Genomic DNA, 19,628 nt, shown 5'->3' on the forward strand with positions numbered 1-19,628 from the left:
ACCAAAGAGTCTGCAAAACTCACTGCAGTCCCTGCAGCTCACAACAGGTAAAAAGAAAAAAAAATAGGAAAGAAAAATAGTACTGCCCCCTAAAATGAATCCAAAGACATCAAAGAAAGACGCCTGATTACCAAATTGCTTATGGGCTAATATTTACCCATCCCCACATGCCACCAAGAGGAAATGAAGGTGAGTCATGCTGATTACAGCCAGGTCAGCTGGCATTAAATATCCACGGACGCATTAGTTGCAAGTGCAGGCGTTTGTGAGTTTTTCTAAAGGAGCTTTGCTAACTTGCATGTTTCACAACCTGATTTTGCTCCTGGCATCAGGCTGACCACGGGAATGCTGCAGGTTTGGAAAGTCCAGCTTTGTCGTCCTACGGTAACACGGACCTAGAGGTCTGCAAAGGGGCCATATCTTGTCCCAGTCTGGCCCATATACCTAGGCACAGGAGGCTCTGCAGAAAGGGGGCTGCTTCTTCCCCACAGGAGCCCGCTGCAGAAGGGATGCCTGGAAAGTCCTTAAAGGCCTTGGGTATCCAGATAGCCTGCGCAGGGAGCTGAACAGGGGCCACTCAGCCAGGAGCTCCTTGTGTGTCCTTGCCTATCTGGTGATCTTGGCTTGGCTCCATGTGCTTCTGGGTTGATCCCAAAAGAGGCGTTAGGAGGAGCTGCTCTATCCCATTCCCATCCTCCCCACCCCATGAGGCTGAGACACAACCAACTGTGCTGCTCTGTGGCCATCTGCTCTGGGTGACTCTGGGTGCAGAGAGGCGTGCTGGCCCTGGGAGGCACTCCCAGCTGTTGCAAGAACCACTGCTGGGGCAGCTTGGAATTTGTTGCACCCTCCCTGTGAGAGTGATTCACCCAGCAATGCTGCTTCCTACCAGGGCTGACCCCAGGCAGCACCAAGCATCATGGTGTCACGGCCCCAGCCCAGCCCGCATGCCCTTTGTGGGAATAGGAGGGCTGGAGGAAAATCAGCACGCCGGTTCCTAATGACTCTTGTCAACAGATCCAGCCTAAAAATTGCCGTTTGCAAGATAAACAGTAACATCTGCTCGCAGGCCAGGGCTAAAATCAAATGGTTAAAGGCCCAACAGCAGTGAGTCAGCATCACCTGGAAAGCTGAGACATGTAGAGTTAATTCAGAGGACAAGTGTGATGTTGGTGTGGAGCAGCTATTCTCCTGTTAGCTTTTTAAGCTCCCTTTCTAGTTGCTGGGCACTGGATCCAAAGCTGGCATGCATGGGTATAGCTCTGGGAAGTGAGACCTCTCTCATGGAGCTTAACTGATCCCTAACCCCAGCTCATGGCAAATGTGATGCCATAATATCCCCTGAGTTTGATTAGACAACCTGACCTCTTGCATCTAAGATATTTCCTTTATCAGAGAAAGCGTTGGGAGACTGGTGCCTCTCGAGTCCGGGAGGGGCACCCACAGGCACCTGGTGGTGGCCCTGTCTGTGGGGGCACATGCCCCCCACCGCCCCATGCCCCTCCCTGTGCGTCGCCTATGAGGCTGAGGTCTTGTTTCAGATACAAAAGCTCTTTGAGGAAAGACTGGCAGATTCTCCACATTGCTGCTCAGATAAACAAGCTCGGGTTACTTTTAGGTGAAGGCTGGTCCAGGATCTGTCCCGCTAAAGTATGTATAGTAAGTTAACACCCCGTGTAAGAAGCGTGATCTGGGGGTCACGGGTGGCTACAGAGGAATGGCTCAAATTCTTTTGAAAGAACCCAATAAAACCACCTGCCTCATCCGGGCCGTTTCAAAGGAGAAGCAGTGTTGACAGAGCTGTGATGGTCCAGGGAATAGGTGAGACGCAAACTATGTTTGGTAATAGCTTTTATGGTGCAGAAGATCATATGGTGGAGTAATGATAGAGAGTTGAGACTGGCCTCTGCCAGGACAAAGAGGGAGGAGTGTGACCACCAAGACCTGATTTTCCATGAGCCTGCATTTTGTAAGAACTCTCCATCAATAAAGATGGAGAGAGCCCCTTGAGAGAGCCACGTTACAAAGGATATTCCTGCAAACTGCTCCATTCAGTCTGTGCTCAGCTCAGAGCCATCTTCACCGCTTTCAGTTATATATTGCTAGCTTTCCATTCAAGTCAGTCATTTGCACTTTAAAACAAATGGCTTAAAAGAGTTTAAAGCTGGGTGGAAACCTCTTATGCTTCTGTTTCTGCATCAGGCTAGTTTAAACCTGTCAGCTCCCAAGGCAATTCACCCACAGCAGCAGCAAATATTCCTTTCACAGTGTTGGCTGTAGCGGAGGCGCGAATACAGCCTCAGTCATGACATTCTTTTGGGTATGTTCATGGAGGTCATTGCTCACCGTACGGACAGAGCAACCCATCCTGTCAATGCAAGCAAATTGCTGGGAGCCAACACTTTTTCTTAGTCTGATGCAATTTATAATCCTTAGATGCCAACAATTAATTTATCTTCACTCTAACCTATATACTTGCTGCATATCTGGGATACTAGTAGTTACATGGTGGGTAGAAACTCAGGCCTAATTCAGGAAACGGGATGGTGAAAATGATGCTCAGCGGTAGTCCTCAGAACTGTAGTGCATGTGACTTCAGGGCTTTAAAAGATGCTATAATGCTTCGTAGGCCTAAGCCTCATGCCAAGTATAGTGCTAAAACCTCCAGGGATCTATTTCTCGGGGCCGCTCTGACATTCCCGTTTGCAGAATCAGGGCACTAGCCAAGTGCAGACAAGGTAAGATAGTAAGGATAAACTCCATGAAAGGCATCGTTTGTGGGCTTCATCACAAACTCCTGCAGACGAAAAGTGCTCGAGTTTATGAGTCCAGCTTTTGATTTTTTAATTGCCAGTGACACCAACTTAACCAAAGACCTTGAAACTAAACCGGGCCCTTTTTTCCCCTCGTTCCTAGAAATGGAGTATGCATTCTAACCGTGTCCCGTTCAGTGAGATTGGGTTGATTTATCATGAAAAACTAACTGAGGTCTGGCAAGCGGAGACTGAACAAATAAACACGTATAGTTATGTAGGTTAGAAGCAGATACAGCTCTATTCAGCTTTCAAATGCCCTATAACTTTGCAGTTCAATAAAAAGCAGGAGGGGTTGGTGTGGTGCTTTATGCAGGCAGACAAGGTTCTTTGGGTAACTCCGATATCTTTTATTAGACCAACTTTATATAGGCAGCTTTGCAGAGTGATAGCTTATCTGGGCTTTTTCCGAGGAGCATGTTTCTAGCTGGGATTTAATGATTAACTCTTATGGGTTCTACAGAACTAACGAGAGATTGCTGCCAGGTATTGTATTAGTAGCAACGCACATCAGGACAGGATGTGTTGAGTTGTTGCACACCCGTCCCTGAGGACTGCCCACCATTAACAATTGTTAGCTTATCAATTTGGTGTAATGTCCCAGTATGGTATGAGGGGCTACACACAGTGTATGCGATACAAAGTTGTCTAATTTCTACTATAAAAAAAGGACAGATCAACACAGCTCAGCGTCACAGTCGCCTAAAGGAGGATGTCATGCAAGCACAAACACTGTTACTCCCCCATAAGTGAACTCTTCTGCATGGGTGACCAGGGATCCCAGCTCTTCCCCATCTAGGGCACTGCACCCATCTTACTATTGCTACCATATCTCCTCCCTTGGCTCTTGCTAGACTAGACTATCTCCCTTGTCTGCTCAGCCTGGGCTTTCAGTCTGTAAATTCGTGGGGACGGTCATTCACTACATTTGTACAGAAGCTGGCAGACAGGGCAACGGCCTGCTTGGCTTCGGCGCTCTCACAACACAAATATTAGGCATTAACCATAGCCTACAGCAAAGCCAGGTTTCCTCCAAGCTGGATCGTGCCCCGGGCAGTGCGGACGTGGTGTATTCCACCAGCACGTGGCACAGGGACACAGCCAGTTACCAGACTCCCAGCCCTGATGGGAAGTCTGGGATGGCGAGGCTATGCTTTCACTGCCCCACCGCTTGGACGTGAATCCTCCGGGCTTCCAGCAGACCACCGCTCCACAGAGCAGGCCGTCCGGGACTCGTGATACGACATTGCTCTGGGCCTGCGGCAGTGGGGAAAGGCCATCCTGCTAGCCTAACATCTTGTCTTCAGTGCTGAGCTGTGCCAGGTTCTCTGGAGGCAGAAGTAAACCTGCAGTAGGGTTCCATAGTATGTCACAGTAGGGAGGACAGGGTGATGAACAGCGACTCTAGCCAGGTTTGCGATAGACGGGGTGTCTCCCATTTGCGGGCACGGGTTGCTAAGTCATGAAAACATGCAAAGAAAGGGAAGGAAAAGAGGGCTGCCCTCTTTTTATTACAGACAGAGAGAGCCCAAACCCTACAATCAAACACCCACAGGCCCAGAAGAGTCAGGAACCCAGATTCCAACCTGCAGTTTCTGGCGTGGGCACCTCTATAAGTAAAGCTCAAAGGAAAGGCTCAGGAAACGAGTGCTGATTTGGAGAGAGGGCTCTGATCTCCAGATAAATGCACTCAAGTCAGCTTGCCGTGAGCGCGGAAGTTACTTGCCAAATCTCACTGGGAAAATACCCGTCCCACGTGCCTCCAGTTTTGCTACCGATGTTGTTTAAAAACTAAATATTTAATCGTTCGAATGGCTGATCCAAAGGCAGCCTGGACCTGCCCGGCCAGCCCTGCCACCTCCCTGCACGTTGCTTTTTGTTGTTGTTGAGCCCAACCGACTCGGTCTCGTCAAGCCAGTTTGACAGCAACCCGACGGGCCGCCCGTCAGCTCCGCTGATCCTCTTCTGCTTTGACAGAGAGCAAGTCGTCTTGGAAACCTCAGCTCCCAACTGAGGATTTCTCCATAGGATTTCTTTTTCTTTCCTTTCCTTTCCCAGAACAGGCAGGAGGCAGGATAGAAATCCCAGAATAGGTTTCCAGAACGGATTCAGTTCTCGACTAGAATTCGCTTCCCCTTCGGAAAGCTGCTTCTCCACCCCTCATCCACGGCCGCTCCTTAACTCTCCTGCTAATTGAGGGTGGAGGAGAGCAGCTACCAGGTCCTCCTGCCAAAGTGGGGACAGAAGTGATGCAAGGTGTTCTGCCAGGATCGCGAGCCAAGAGCTTTTCGGATGAAGTGCTCTGCCTCTCCACCCTGTGGTCACATCCTGCAGTCGGACGACTGCTGTTTCTTTTCATCTACCTCATTCAGTTCTTATGAGGCAGAATGCAGACATCTTATCAGCACAATTAAAATAACTGACTGTTGCATATTACTAATGGATTGCCTTCCTGCTGTGATAGATGGGGCTGTGCCTGCCAACTCTCCATAAAGTGTTTGCATTGACTTTGCATAGCATTTGACAAGGCTTGGGCTCCTACTGTGCTCGGACACTGAGGTGTGTGATTGCAAGGATGCAGGTGGGTGTATCGGGAATATGCCATAAAGAGGACTTTGCTGTTGGAATGGATTTTCCAAGGCAGGCACTCAGATACAGCAGTGTTTGGCAGGAGTGTAAAACCTCAGGGTAGATAGGCCTAGCGTTCTTCAGGTACCTGGGACAGTTGAGAAGTCACATACTGATTTTCTCTCTCTTACCTCCCCCAGTTATCCCAAGCCAAGAGCATTCCCTTGCAAGTCAGGAGGAAACAGCAAGAGAAATTAGGTCCATCCCCTAGATCTGCACACCCCTGAATCAGAGGCCAGGAAATTCATCTCAGTTGTGCAGCTCAGGCCCCCATCTAAATAAAATTACTCACTGGAGCAGCAAGCACTGAAGCTCCAGTGTCTGATCTCTGAAGAAATTTGCTTGAAATCATTGCCTAGGAAGAGAGGGATTGCCAGATAACCCCTGCCAGATCAGACTGAGGCCACTGCTCCCTGCTTCATAGTGAGGAACAATGAACCCTACACTGGACAAGCATGAAATAACTAGGACAAAGAGAAAAAGTCTTGCTAGCCCAAGGCAGAGTGTATTTCGTGTATGCCCTGGTGCCTGAGGGTGTCTGTTCTCCATTATCTTCTCATTCTTCATGGAAATGGCTTCTTTTTTTTTTTAATCCCTCTCAGCTTCAAACATGATTCTGGTTGAATGAGTTTATGTATGGGCCTGCCCATGTCATGATGGTTAAAACTTTGTCATAAAGACTTATGCCTGATGAAGGGTGAGTGCACCCAAAAGCTTGCAGATAAATACATTAATTTGTTTGCAAATATCTAGTTGGTTTAATAAAAGATACCACCTCTTCCATGTGTTTTAATTCTTTTTGCCTCTAGACTAATACGGCTACAACCTGGAGAGAGAGCTCTTATCTTATCCAACTCACATACCTTCTGAGTTATCATACTTATCTCATCTCTTATTTTATCTCTTATCTAACGCAGATACCTTCTGAGTTAGAAGAAGTCTACTGGCCTCTCAAACTGGGAACCTGTGGTGACATTTTACACTCATTTAACACCTGGAACAAAACACTGCAAAACTTCAAGGCAAGGAAATCCTGGGACAGGCTGAGACGTTGCGCGTTCGGGTCCACCTGGTGGCAGTGTTCACACAACCGAGAGGGACCTGAAGTGCCGAATTCAGCACCATGCAACTCAGGGCAGTGCTGTCTCCTGCCCAGAGCCAGGGGACACCCAAGAACCGGTGACCAGCGTGGCTTGGAAAGAAGGTAAATTGCAATATGCTGCAAAAGTCAGATTCAGCCCTTGGGAAACCACAGATTGCATTCAAAGCAATCTAGCGAAGCCAGTGGAGTCCCACTCATATCGCAGCCTCCTGTTCTGCAGTGCGCAAGTTGACATTATTGATTATGAATAAGCTTTCATACTGGATCCCAGGCTAGAAGTTTGTCTTCTGACCTAGAGCACAGTTAATGTTTTGCTTCTTGTATGGATTGCTGGCATTCAATCAAGGCCCTTTCATCCTGGAGAACCTAACAGCATTTATGGGCTGCTGTGAACCAAGCGCCTGCCACGTGCTGTTCTCTCTGGTGCACAAAAAGAACATGGCTTTGTCCCCAAAGAGGTTTGTAGTCTAGCATGCAGGCTGCTGGAATAAACACCCTGCTGTTCTACAGAAAACAGAAAGAGTTTGAAAGGGCTGGCACTAGTTATTCTGGCATCAGAGCATTTGCACAGCCTGTGCTTCTGTGGCTTTTCACAGCACTGGTCCAGACTCAGAGAGGTGTTAGCAGGAGCAGATGAGCCTCCAGTGCTCCTTGGAGAACTGAGGCAGGTGGCTTCACTGCCTAGAAGCAGCTCATTTTTCACAGCTAACTTAACAGGTATCCCCCATGAGTGCCAAGACGGGTCCCCGGTGTATATGGCCATTCAGCAGCACCTTACCCAATAGGGTGCTCTGAGCATCATATGTACCTCAGCAACTGTATTTATTGTGTATGCCCAAAGGTCTGAGGCAGTATTAATCACCTTGTGCCCTGCTGCTGCTCCGTCCAGCTCCCTTTACAGCTCATTAGCAATGAAATGCTTCAGGGAGCATTTGCAGTTACATTAGATTACAGTCAATTTATTCATAGCCTAGCAAATTTGCAAGGAAAATTAGATCCCTGCAAGGAGCAAGCTTGGGAAGGAATCTTCCATTTCCATCAAGTCAGCATGTAGCTGAGATCTTCCCACTGGAAGTGCAAGTGGGAGGTTAACTATGCAGTACCTCGGTCAGAGTACTACCCCCTGCCACATTCGTGGTCTTCCCCAGCCAGTAGGAAATCCACCTTGGTGGTCATGGTATTTCCCCTGCCAGGTAGCTGGATGGACAGATAGTTACCCTGTGGGATAGGTGGAGCCAACAAGGGGTCAACGTGCATGGACGGCAGTATAATGTTCACACTAACGCGGTCACAGGTTGTCGGCGAGTCCTGGCTTCAGTGATCACTCAGAGCCAAGAAGCCTGGAAGAGGCCTGCTGCGTGCAGCTGGAGTTGTGAGCAGTCAGCACCGTGCGGCACAAGCCTCTGGGCAACACAGCAGTAGATCCCAACACCCACCAGCCAGAGGCTCCTTCAAGGCCCCTCACTGATAGAAAGGAAGAGCAGCTAAGAAAGGCTGTATGAAGTGGAGGGCAAGCAGTAGGTGGGGGGTTGTTTTTCTGCCACGCTCCTTTTTCCCACTTCTTCAGCCTGTGAATCATGCCATTTTCTGAAGTGAGGCCAGCCCCAGCACCACGGATGTCACCTGTCGTGTCGTGTCACCTCTGTGTTTGTGCTTGACAGAGCAGAGAGTCTGCATCGAGGTCAAACCAGTGTCAGACGATGTCAGATCCCTGAGAAAGCTCTCTCAGGCTGGATGTTTGCCCCGCTGTCGGCCACGTAGCCTAGACTAGATACCTTCCCCTGAGCTAATTCCTTCCCCTGCCTCTCTGCTGAGTGGATCAGCCTGCACGGCGGTCCCTGCTGCCAGGGCTAGGCTGCCTCTGGTGCCAAAGCTACCTACAAAGACATCCCCGCAGTCCGTCTCACAGCAGCCAAAGGCCCACATCCCCAAACCACCCTGGTCCTCAGCCTCAGCTGGGACAGAAATGACTAAAGAAACCTTGGTGGCTGCATGGCATGATCATCCCCAGAGTGACTTCAGGGCTCAGGACTAACAGGTGGAGCCACTGGGCAGAGAGGGAGAGAGGGAAGCCAGCCCTGCCTTTGCCCTTGCTGTACTTGTTAAATGAGCAAAAAAGGGGAATATCCACCTCTCAGGCAGTCACTGCAGAGCCTGTTACCTCAATCCACATGCAGGTTTTTTCTGGGCCCCTCTCCCAACCATTCTGTTGCAGCCCCTTCCCACCCCATGCTGCGAGAGAGAGCGCTCTTGGAGGGCCTGATTGCTAGGCAGACAAGGGGTTTGGGGTAAATCCGATATCTTTTATTAAAAACCCAGTATCTTTCATCTAAAAAATTAAACTCAGTAAAACCCTACCTGTGTCCTTAGACCAACACGGCTAAAACCTACACCCCTGACGGCTAGGTAGAGTACTAGGTTTCACTTATTGCATTACATAAATGAGAGTGACAATTAATAGGAACCATATCCCTTTCCCTTTCCCTTTCCTTTTTTTAGCAGGGTCATGCAGATCTTTCAGGACACCGACACAGTTTCTTTGCATCTCTGAAAGGAATTCTGGGTCTTTGGAAAATTCAGGGAAAATCCCAGGGAATGAGTCTGTCGGCTGGGCCGCAGGGGGGCAGTGCTGTTCCACGGCTGAAATGCAGCATGCCTCCAGGCACAGCCACAGACCGGCTTGCTCTCGTGGTCTGTGTTTGCAGCTCTCTGCATATGTAATATGTACACAGCCGGTGATATTAGGGGCTTCCTATGGTAGGAGGAAGGGAGAGAGCAATTATGGGGTCCCACTATTCATACTGTGATCCATAGACAGATATCTGTTCCCCCACTACAGTGACCAAGGTGTTTATCAAATCAACAGATCTTGAATTTCAAACTCCCTGGCTTTGCTCAATCCTGTGCAGACCTAAGATGATTTCCACGTGCCTTTTGGTCTGGGTGCTAACGACTGTTTAGGTTACACAAAATCAGGGGTGAGCAAAATGCGGCCCACCAAGCCATTCTATCTGGCCCACAGGACCCCTAAAAAATTTAGAAAATTAATATTTATCTGCCCTGGGCTGCCTGTCACGCGGCCCTCAATGGCTTGCCAAAACTCAGTAAACGGCCCTCTGCCCAGACTATTTGCCTGCCCCTGCACTAAATGATCACGGCTGCTTCCCGGATGCCTCAGAAGTCTGCAGTTTTCATGTTCCTTCCTAGGAACCTGTCAATTGATGCAATAAAATGGTGCTGTCTAAAATGCAAATTAAAATATGAAGGCAGATAAGACAGATGGTGGGCATTGGATGGCACAGACTTGACCGTGCATTGCATATGCTGATCTAAATTGACTGTGCTTTGAATCCATTTCATAGGTCCTGGGTCAGTTTAAAAAAAAAAAAAGTATATGTGGTCCATACAAGTGTCATTAAAAAAATCCATTACTGGGAAGAAGGATGATCTATTGCAAGGTGACACCCCAACCGGAAGGTGCAAAAGGCTTGGGCTGACTTGCACCAGGGAAGGACAGAGTGACACCATTGCTGATACCACAGAAATCAGTGGGAGGGGAAAATGTGGGAATATTTGTATTTTAAAACACTTCCATCACTGAGATGAGGCGGTCAGAGCAATGAGCTGTCAGCACCGCGGCAGACTTCTTTAAGCAAATAGGACCCATTGCTGTGTGATCCGTTCTACAAACAGTGTTGCTAGCAAATCTGCCTTTGAAGATACAGAGAGGGCAAAGGCAGCCTAAGGAAATAAAAGGAAGAGGCTGGATACTGCCAGTGTGAACAGGACTTGCTCCGCCAGTGCTAAGGCCAGCCCTGGAGGAAAAAGGGCATGACCATTGGCACCCCAGAAGTGCAGTGACCTGAAACAACTAAATTACCTACTGCCCAGTTGCAGAGGCCATTCCTTTGGTGGTTTTAATACTGAGAACAAAAGGGGCAGTTCAGTTTTTTAAAGAAAACTTCCTTTATTTCCTTCACACAGCTGCACCGAGACCTTCATGACGACAAGGGAGGCAGCAATGGCTCACGCTTCTCCACGATCCATGCTGTTTCTGTCCTGTGGGATACTGAGAGGACTTCACCCTCCCGGGCTGCCAACCCAGCACCTCTCTCAGCACAAAGTTCACTCAAATAATTTAAGGAAGGAGAGGAGATTGAATGGGATGCCCGCTGGCTAGCTGATACCACAATTAAAATGAATTATTAACAGTACTAAAGAAATAATTTGGCCTTGCCCTATCAGAGGCAATAAAATTATTATAAGGGTGACCTTTGCGCATATCCAACATGGGGGGAGGAGGGGATAAATAAGGGGAAAGCTAAGAGGTCTAAGTCAGTTGGCCAGCATGGTCTCTAGGATGCGTCTGGGGCTGAAGGCTGGGAAGACATGATGGATGGGGGGGTTACAGAATGGGCCACCACCTGTTTCTTGCATCCTTCCTCCACAGCATCTGCTACTTGCCATGGTTGGAGACAGGATACCAAGCTAGGTGGACCTTTGGTGTGACATCTGTGTTCTAATTACTGTGGACTGCAGGTTTCTGGACTTTTCTGTAGTATTTCCATAGCCCCAGCTATGGTAGTAGTATCAGAGCATCTCACAGCCCCCGCCCTGTGAGGCAGCAAAGTGTGATTTCATTTCCTATTTTGCATGCCAGTACCTAAGGCCCAGAGAAGCTAAGTGACTTCCCAGCATCCTGCAGGAAATCAATGTCAGAACAAGGATTTGAACTCAAGTCTCTCATTCATGCCCAACCAGCTACTGTCCTTCCTCAGTAATGCTGCCAGACGAGGGCTCTGATGAGAATGGAAAACTGGCCCGAAGTTCAAATTTCTCAGGGGACTGAGAAGTTGCATGTGCTATTAACTAACAGGACGGGAGAAGGACGTTGCACTTTTGCTCAGGGCTGTTCAGGGGTGTCAGTAGAAGGCTGTAGATTGACGGGAGAGCAGGGATTGCAAAATAAATGTTTACCTGCGGCTTTGCCAACAGCTTTTGACTGAATGGGCCTTGTAGATCAAGCTCCCTTGTGACCCCTGGGCTGGACTCCTGTAGAGCCAGGTTGAGGCTGGTGAATAGGAAGGAAGCTTGCGCTGTTGGGCCATAGTTCATCTCCATGCCAGTGTGGGTGTAGAGTCAGAAAGCAGACTGCGACTCTCCTTTGCTGGGGTGACCCCCAGATGAAAACCAGAGCACCCTTAACGACTGCAGCGTAGCTGCCATTGCTAATGATCTTTTGTAGAATAGCCAACACATTAAACACATTGCAGAATAGCCAACACCATGCTTCTGCTTTGGGCAGGGTGGGGGAGATATCAATCCAATCCATTCTTTGGAGGTGTGAATGTGAAGTGCACAAGGGATGACCGTACGCTGCGACTGTCAGGCCATGTCTGTCACTTAAGCCCCAAATTCCCCTCTGCTCCATGCAGAAGTGGTATCATCTCGTTGCTTCTCCCTGTAAGCCATTGGGCTCAGAAATGCTGAGGCATGAACTCCAAGTTCAAAGGAAACGTTGTGCATATTAAAGAGAGGAACCGTATGTTGTTCCCAGCTTCCTCTTCCCTGTGTCTCAGTGGGGTCTCTTGCTTGCAAGGGTTTTGGATCAAGCCTTCTAGAGAGACCACCCTGAGCACAATTACAGCAGGCAGAAGTCAGGCGCCAGCTTCTCTCTCTTTTAAGGTGTGGATAGTCTTCCGAAAATTGCCCCCAAATCAGTATTTCATGAGTATGGTATCAGTAATATGACAAAAGGGTCAAACAGGCACAGTTACAAAGCAGGACACAGAGCCAGCAACATGATGCGCACATAGTACCGCTGGTCTGAATGTATGATCAGGCGGTCAATGGTTGCAGACACAGCTGCCATCTCACATGGCCATGCACTGCTATGGTTGTAGGTCTTGACTGGACCAAGGGAATGTTGCTGTCTGTGACCTGCGTTGTTGCTGTTGCTGTAGAGGGCCCAAAAGGCAGTAAAATCCTCCCAGCTATTTTCTGGGACTGATTTCTTCAGCTGAGACTCCACAGTGCACAAGACACTTTACTGCAGAGGCTCAAGCTAGGGTCTCTCAGCAGGTGTGGCAGAGTGGTGATGAAAAGAACATTAAGTCTCCATGACAATGCTTACCTAATCTCCTGATCACACGGAGACCACCAAATGCCTTGGACTTGGAGGTCCTTCCTCATCTCTGTCCCGTCTCAGGCCTTGCACCACGTGACTTTGGTCTTCTAAAGGGAGTCCTGGGAGGAAGACGATCCCAAGACGGTGGTGCAAAACACTTCTTCAGGACCTGCCTGGAAGAATGGCCTCAATGCATGCTGGCAAAAGTGCATTAACATGCAGGAAGACTGCACAGAACTGCAACCCAATGACTTTTGCCAACCGGCTACAACAGAAACGTACTCGAGCATGATGTCCTGCTACTTTTTGCTTGCCCTTCACAGGTACCAGCAGCTCGGTCAGCGCCCAGCATTGCAAAATTCACAGTATCCTTCCAGAAGCGACTAGTGATTGGGGAACCCCAGCCTGATGCCTTCAAGGGGCCTCATTCTCAGAGGGAAGGTGCTCAGTGCTGGGTGAATATCCAACCTTTTAGCATATCAAAGTTGAGTGCCAAAAATCAGCCACCATGTTTATAAAATGCAGGGCCTGTGGAAGATCCTACAGAAGGACGTGGAAGGCACAAACCCGAGGTGAGAGGAGAGTTGTTGCGCATCCTAGGAGAAGAGGTAGGAGCAAGAGAATGAAATTAAGAAGGAGAAACTTCCAAGATGCACAGTGGGATGTAGTATGTAGGAGCTGGAGAAATTAGCACAGGAACGAGGCCCGAGCACAGCTGGAAACCTCAAACAAAGCTAGAGCAGGCTCTAAGTGGTGCCTGGTCTTTGCGATGGCTCCTCTGCACAGAGCTGAATATCACCCTGCCAGATCTAGTAGATGGTGAAGCAAAGTCCTGGGAGAAGGCATTTCAATTCTGGCTCGGAGGGGATTTAAAATGAGTAGAAGCAAATGTAAGAAATAAGACACATAAATATCTTTGCTCATCGCATACTACAGCCCGGATGAATTGTGAGCAAAGTTTTCAGCTCTTATTTCAGAGGGGCAAACGCCTGCAAAGCTCACTCGCTCAGACCCCAAGTCCACACTGAGGGAAACCGAGCGCTGAAGAACTGGCCCCTTGGCTTCCACCAACAGCAAACCTTTTGAATATACATTTTCCCAATCCCCTCTGTGAAAATAGGAGAGACCAGACAAAAACAAGTCAGGTTGGGGCAGATGATCTTAGACCTTGAGTTTTAAACTTTATTGTGTTCAACTAGGCTTAGGAAGAGAGTAAGATAAGGAGGAACGAGTTTGGGGAATGTTAAAGTCTCAAGGTCTGGGAACAGATAACACCACAACTGTTTATAACGAGCTGTCCCCAGCCCCTGACGGCTCCTCCAGGAAAACAGATTCCCACAAAGACCAAGAGGTAAATTATGCAGGATTATTGGAGAAATGTTACTTAAGGGAACAGCCAACAGTAGATGGTTGCTATTGATTGCCAGATCTGTCAGAGCCAACTAGCAAGAGTCAGCATCTCCCATCGCTAGCCCTGTCGTGAGTATTTGATGAAAAGCTTGTGACTGTCATTACTAGTTCAGGGTAACTGCTTTTGCAGCTAGTCTGAAGACTGCACAGTAGAAACCTGGTTGATGTAACTGTATAAAGGTTGGCCTAACTGTTTGGGTCTTAGTAAAGAAATGTTCAGTTGAATTATGGTTGTGGTCTAGCCAGTTCCTAATACCCCCCCCTCCAGATGCTTTGCTCGGGGGAAAATGCCTGGGCTGTAGCCATCTCAGGAAGAGGCACTGAACTTCACCTTTCAGAGCTGCCAACTCAATGCTTTTCCCCAGCACTAGCTTCATTCAAATAATTTACCAAGGGAATGCTGCGGGCTTGGTTCCCCTCTCCGACACAGGGGTTTAACTCCATCAAGTTTGGGTGAGTCCAATTGTGTTGCCTCTGATTTTCACTGGCGGATGGCGCAAACGTGCATCGTGGAGTGGCCTCTGTAGTGCCACAGCTCTGCGAAGAGTATCGTTGAAGACAGGGACAAATTAGTCTAAAGGTCTGAGCCCTAGTCCTGAAGCTACCATGCTGGATTCCCTACAAGCGTGTTCAAGAACGCCGTCCAATGCAAAACAATGCATTTTGAGTTTCTAAGCCAGGGACTGAGACTGAGTGGGTCCAGAGGGCTGTGTACATCTCCTGGTGTCTTGTGCCTCCGCTGCCTGAAGAGCTTTGTTCTGAACCTGGCAGGGAACAGTAGGTTCATTTCGACTGCGTTGCCATCTACGGGAGTAACGGATGGCATTGGGGGATGAGTAATTGCACATCTATTGCACTGATTCGGCACTGCGCAACAGAGATTATCACTGCTGTTGAACTAACTGCAAGATCTGCTTAATGGAGTATTTGCCTTCAGCTAACAGGATTACACAATGCCTCACAGATTTGCAAATCATATGCGCTCGGGTTTTCAAAGTGCCGCTAAACACAAGCAATAGGCAAGATCAGGATCTTTATAATGGTTTTGCCACTAAAAGACACCGTGCCCTCAGACAGACGCTACCAACCCTGCCATGAGTCCTAGCATTTTAGGCTATCTGTTGCATCGCTTAATCTTACAAACTCACCATAGCTACTTTTCCCTTAATGAAGGCAGTTTATTCTGAGCTATACGGAAACTGTCTGCATGAATAACGCCTTCTTTGTTCTTCAACTCCCAGAAGAAAGTGAGTATTTTTGTTTACTGTATCTTCCCACAAATGTGCATTAAAAATACACACTAAGCCTCACTTTGCACTAATAGCCATAATAACCGTGACATTATCCATGTCTCCTCACTGTTCACATCCATACAGAAAGCCTTGGTTTTTCTATGTTAAATAAGTTCTCTTTGCTGTCCCCATTCCCCAACGCTGCATTAACACCATCAAACATGCAACAGATGAAACATCCCACAACAAAATAACACCACGTCTGGCATACAGAAGTACAGGGAGGGGAAGTGGGGAACCTCATATGTATCTGCTGGTCCGTGGTAAGAGTTTGTGTCTGCTCTCTTCTACTGGAAGTGGAAGCTAACCGTAGAGGCAACCAGTTCTTAATTCCTATGGGAGACAGCAAACATACAAAACAGTTGCAGCAGATCAGCTTAATGGGCAGTAAGTGCTTCTCCGTCTTAACTTGGTGTAATTGTTACACCTATCCATAAGCTAAGATAACGAGCTGACCGAAGAAGTTTTCAAATGTCGTCCACAGAACAATGATATTATGCCTCTCTGCTTTCCCAGTCCTTATCTGTTCAGTCAAGTGGACATTTAGTTCAACTGGGCTATGTTGCAGTGCTCCGATATTTTCTTCCATTAGCATGACTTTAAAAGACTGGTCTGGAATCAGAAGCCCGCCATGTCATGCATAGGCACATGCAGTTTTCATGCCATTGAGACTGCAACGTCACAGGTAACATGGGAGTCACTGAAGATCTTTGAGTGAATGGTATGCTCACCCCTCTCCATTTCCTTTTGTCCTATGTTTGTGCAGCATCTAGCACAATGGGCTCTTCGGCTGCGGCTGGGGCTCTAAGGTGCTACTACATTACAGCGATGATCATGTTGGTGTTAGGACCTTCCCCTTTGTTTGAGCAACAGTGTGTTTTGGGGGTGGGGAAGAGAAGGATGCACAAAGTTTGATTCAAAGAAGCTAATAAATTAATTCACGTTAGAATACTGCTTTGGAATATAAAAAGTGAGCTTGAGCTCAGGAAAGCTGTGCTAGATATAGATATAGATATATGGATTTTTTTTTTAGCTAGCCTATAAAAGGTGCATATTTATCCTAACACAGTTAATTACCTCTCTCTGCTCTTGGAATATAGCCCCAGAGCCGTGCGTGAAACAGAATGAGACTTACTGAGCTGTATGGACTAGGACTTGGTGCTAAAATTTTCACCACTTGCCCAGACATCTGGAAATTCCCCTCCTAGCTGCTAGCTCTTTCTGATCAGAACCTCTTCATTTTTTTTCATTGACATCATTAGCATCTGAGGTCATCAAAAGGGTTGAATACAAAAGGACAAGACTGCAGGTCCCACACGCAATGTGCTGACGGTCGTTCCATCATTCCATTAAAGGTCTTTGATCACTTCTGGTCGTCTTGGTGGTGTGAATCTGTGACGACAGCCAAGAGCTATTAAAGGGGACTGGATCTGAGAAGAGAAAGCTGGGCAAATACTAGCAGTGCTGGAAAGATGGGAGCTCTGTAAATCCAGCTCGAGACACAGCATGGAAGAAAGCCTGCAGTAGAGATCCATTTTAGCCTATGGTAGGTAAAACACACTTTAAAGGTTGGTAAACAGGGCAAAGTGCTAACCTCGTAGCAGTCTGTATTCAGGAGAAGCTCTACAGGAGAGTCCCCAGGGGACACTTGCTACTATGCTTTTGAGTTCAACTCACCATTAGCTCTTATCTGGCACTGCTTCCCTCAAGTCTTGCCAGCCGTCACTAAACTATATTTCTAAGACTATGAAAATAGTGCTGGACTAAGTGTGAAGATAGAGAGACCTATAGCAATAGATGGAGCATTGTAAGCACCTATAATGGCATTTTTAGTGATTATTAAAAAGCAGTAATGGAGTTTGTTGATACTCTGCTAAAACACACTACAGCACGACTGACAAGAGCGAAAGCAGCTAAGATAAACCCAGGCACGTATGCTGTCTGTAATGCTTCCAGCTGCCCACTCCAACTAAGGAGCTGAACATCCAAGCCCTCCTCTTCCTGTCTTTGCTTCTTCTCTTGCTTTCTGCTGCTTACTTCTTTACCAGTAAGAAGGAACTGGTGCTCAGCAGTAGCATAATGAATGGTGGGTGATGAGGGCAATCAGTCCCAGGTGCCCACTTAGAGAGGGCACGTGAATGGCAGCTGCTGCTGCCTGGCTGCTGTGCCCCTAATGAACAGGATCTAGTGGCGATTCTGTCAAGGGTTCACGAGGCAGGGTAGAGTCCTGCTCGCTGTCCCACAGCTGCTTTGCAAAACTCAGCAAGATTAAAAAGAGAGCTCAGAGCACTTAGCACCCACAGCACAAAGATGCTCCAAGATAACAAAGAGCTACTTTTATATCATTGTGTTTTCCTCCCTTTCCTGCATTAAGTAAGGCCACTTTAGCCACAAAATAAAAGGTTGCCAGTTTGCTAGCGGGTTCGGTACTGCGTGCATGAGTAGGATTGCTAAGCCAGCTTTCAGCTCTTGGGCCATATTCAGTTTGAGTACTTTGGGTCACGTGTAAGGTCCTTTGGAAAATGGCATTTTATTGAGGAAGAGCAAATGAGAAAATGTTTCAGCAGCTCAACTATAGCTCACAAACTGGCTTGCATTCTTTCCTGAATCCTGACACAGGACAGGGCTGTAGATTATCCTCTTATAAAGAGCAGAACACCTTGAGATAGTGACATTAATATATATTTCAAGTCCTTTCAGCATTTTGTTAAATCACTGGTATTGTCTCACTGGTATGAAAAGAAAGATTATCTTTGAACTCAATGGCAAAGTATTGTTCTGTAACTAGACAACCCATGTACAAGATCTCAAAAGATCACAGAGATGTTCTCACGTAGGCATGGCAACCAACTTCTAACGACAGAGAAAAAGGAAGTATTGATTTATACTTATGTTAAAGGACTTAATTGGGCTGACCCCAAAAGTCAGTTTAGCTCAATGAAACATGCTTTCTGGTCTAACTTTAAGACAGAGCACTATTAAAACTTTCTGTTTAAGGAGGAAACGCTCTATCAGTGCTAAGTGCCCAGACATCAGGTTTCCAGACCGGTAGGGTAGATGACAGCCCAGAGAACGTTGTAGAATTTCTTTCTACTTCTGTGGCGTCAGGACTTCACCCAATCTCCGCAACCCCAAAAGGAGGAACAGACGGCAAATGCTAGCTCAGCTATAACAGTGTATGCCACTAAAGCCAAGTCTGGCTATGATGTTGTTCTTGCTAGTTCCTGAAAGTAAGCTGAACAGGAGTAGCTGTTGTAGGGTGCTCTTAGCCCCAAGCAGATGCTGATATTGGTGGTCAGTCACCATGACGCAAGTTAAGCTACCACTTTTGGTTTCAGACACTAACCTCTGGGCAGCCTTGGACTGAGATGCAAATCAGGGTGGAATTTTATACCCTTAGTCTCACTCTGCTTACAATACTTTTGGCACTAACCACCAAGCTACTGCTGCAGCGATGCTGCCAGAGATGTTTTGCAATGTCAGGCTTTATAGAGGACGGGACCAAAGTCCGGTCTCATTAAAGTCAGTGGGCACTGACACCAATTACACCGTGTTTGATCTACGGTGCTTAGTTCTGATGCCTCCCATTGGCACTGCCAAAGGCAGAGGAGACCTTTGTGATTCTCTGCTGTGACCGCTTGCATGGCACAGACCAAACAGCCTTGATGAGATTTCCTCACTGCATGACCTGGCGCTCCCTTTCCCATATGACTAGCCGCTGTCAGTTGGACTCTGAGGCAGTTGAGCTGCACGGTGGGTCAGAAACCCTGTTTGATGGCAGCAGCAAGGCTTATCTGCTATGGATAAAAATGAATTTGAGTTTGTTGTGGGCTTTGAAGGCTCCTTGAGAAGCTCGTTATTTGTGCAGCAAATCTTGGTGCCCCAGAGGAGAAACAGAGAGAAACTAAATGACAAAACCTGGCATCCTGTGGAGCTCTATTTGGTGTCTGGTTTATTGGAAGCAAGGAGTTAAAATGCAGATGATCCCAAATTTACATTTCAGCAGACTCAGCACAACCAGCTCACTCTCTGGCCTAAATAAAGTGCATTTCCTCAGCCCCATCTTACACAGTTCCCTTGTCCTTACAGTGTTGCAAGAGTAAGGACTGAGGAGGAACTGAGGTCCCAGGCTGGGCAGCCTAGCTGACGCCTGCGGCTGGTATGAGCTGGGAGCTGGGTGGAAACACGTGTGCTACCAACAGGGCAGGCAGCTGGGGGGAGGCAAGGGGTGGGGAGCAAGCCAGTGCATCCACCTA

The sequence above is a fragment of the Alligator sinensis genome, unplaced genomic scaffold, assembly GCF_000455745.1.
Source record: "Alligator sinensis unplaced genomic scaffold, ASM45574v1 scaffold1322_1, whole genome shotgun sequence".
Taxonomy (NCBI): domain Eukaryota; kingdom Metazoa; phylum Chordata; order Crocodylia; family Alligatoridae; genus Alligator; species Alligator sinensis.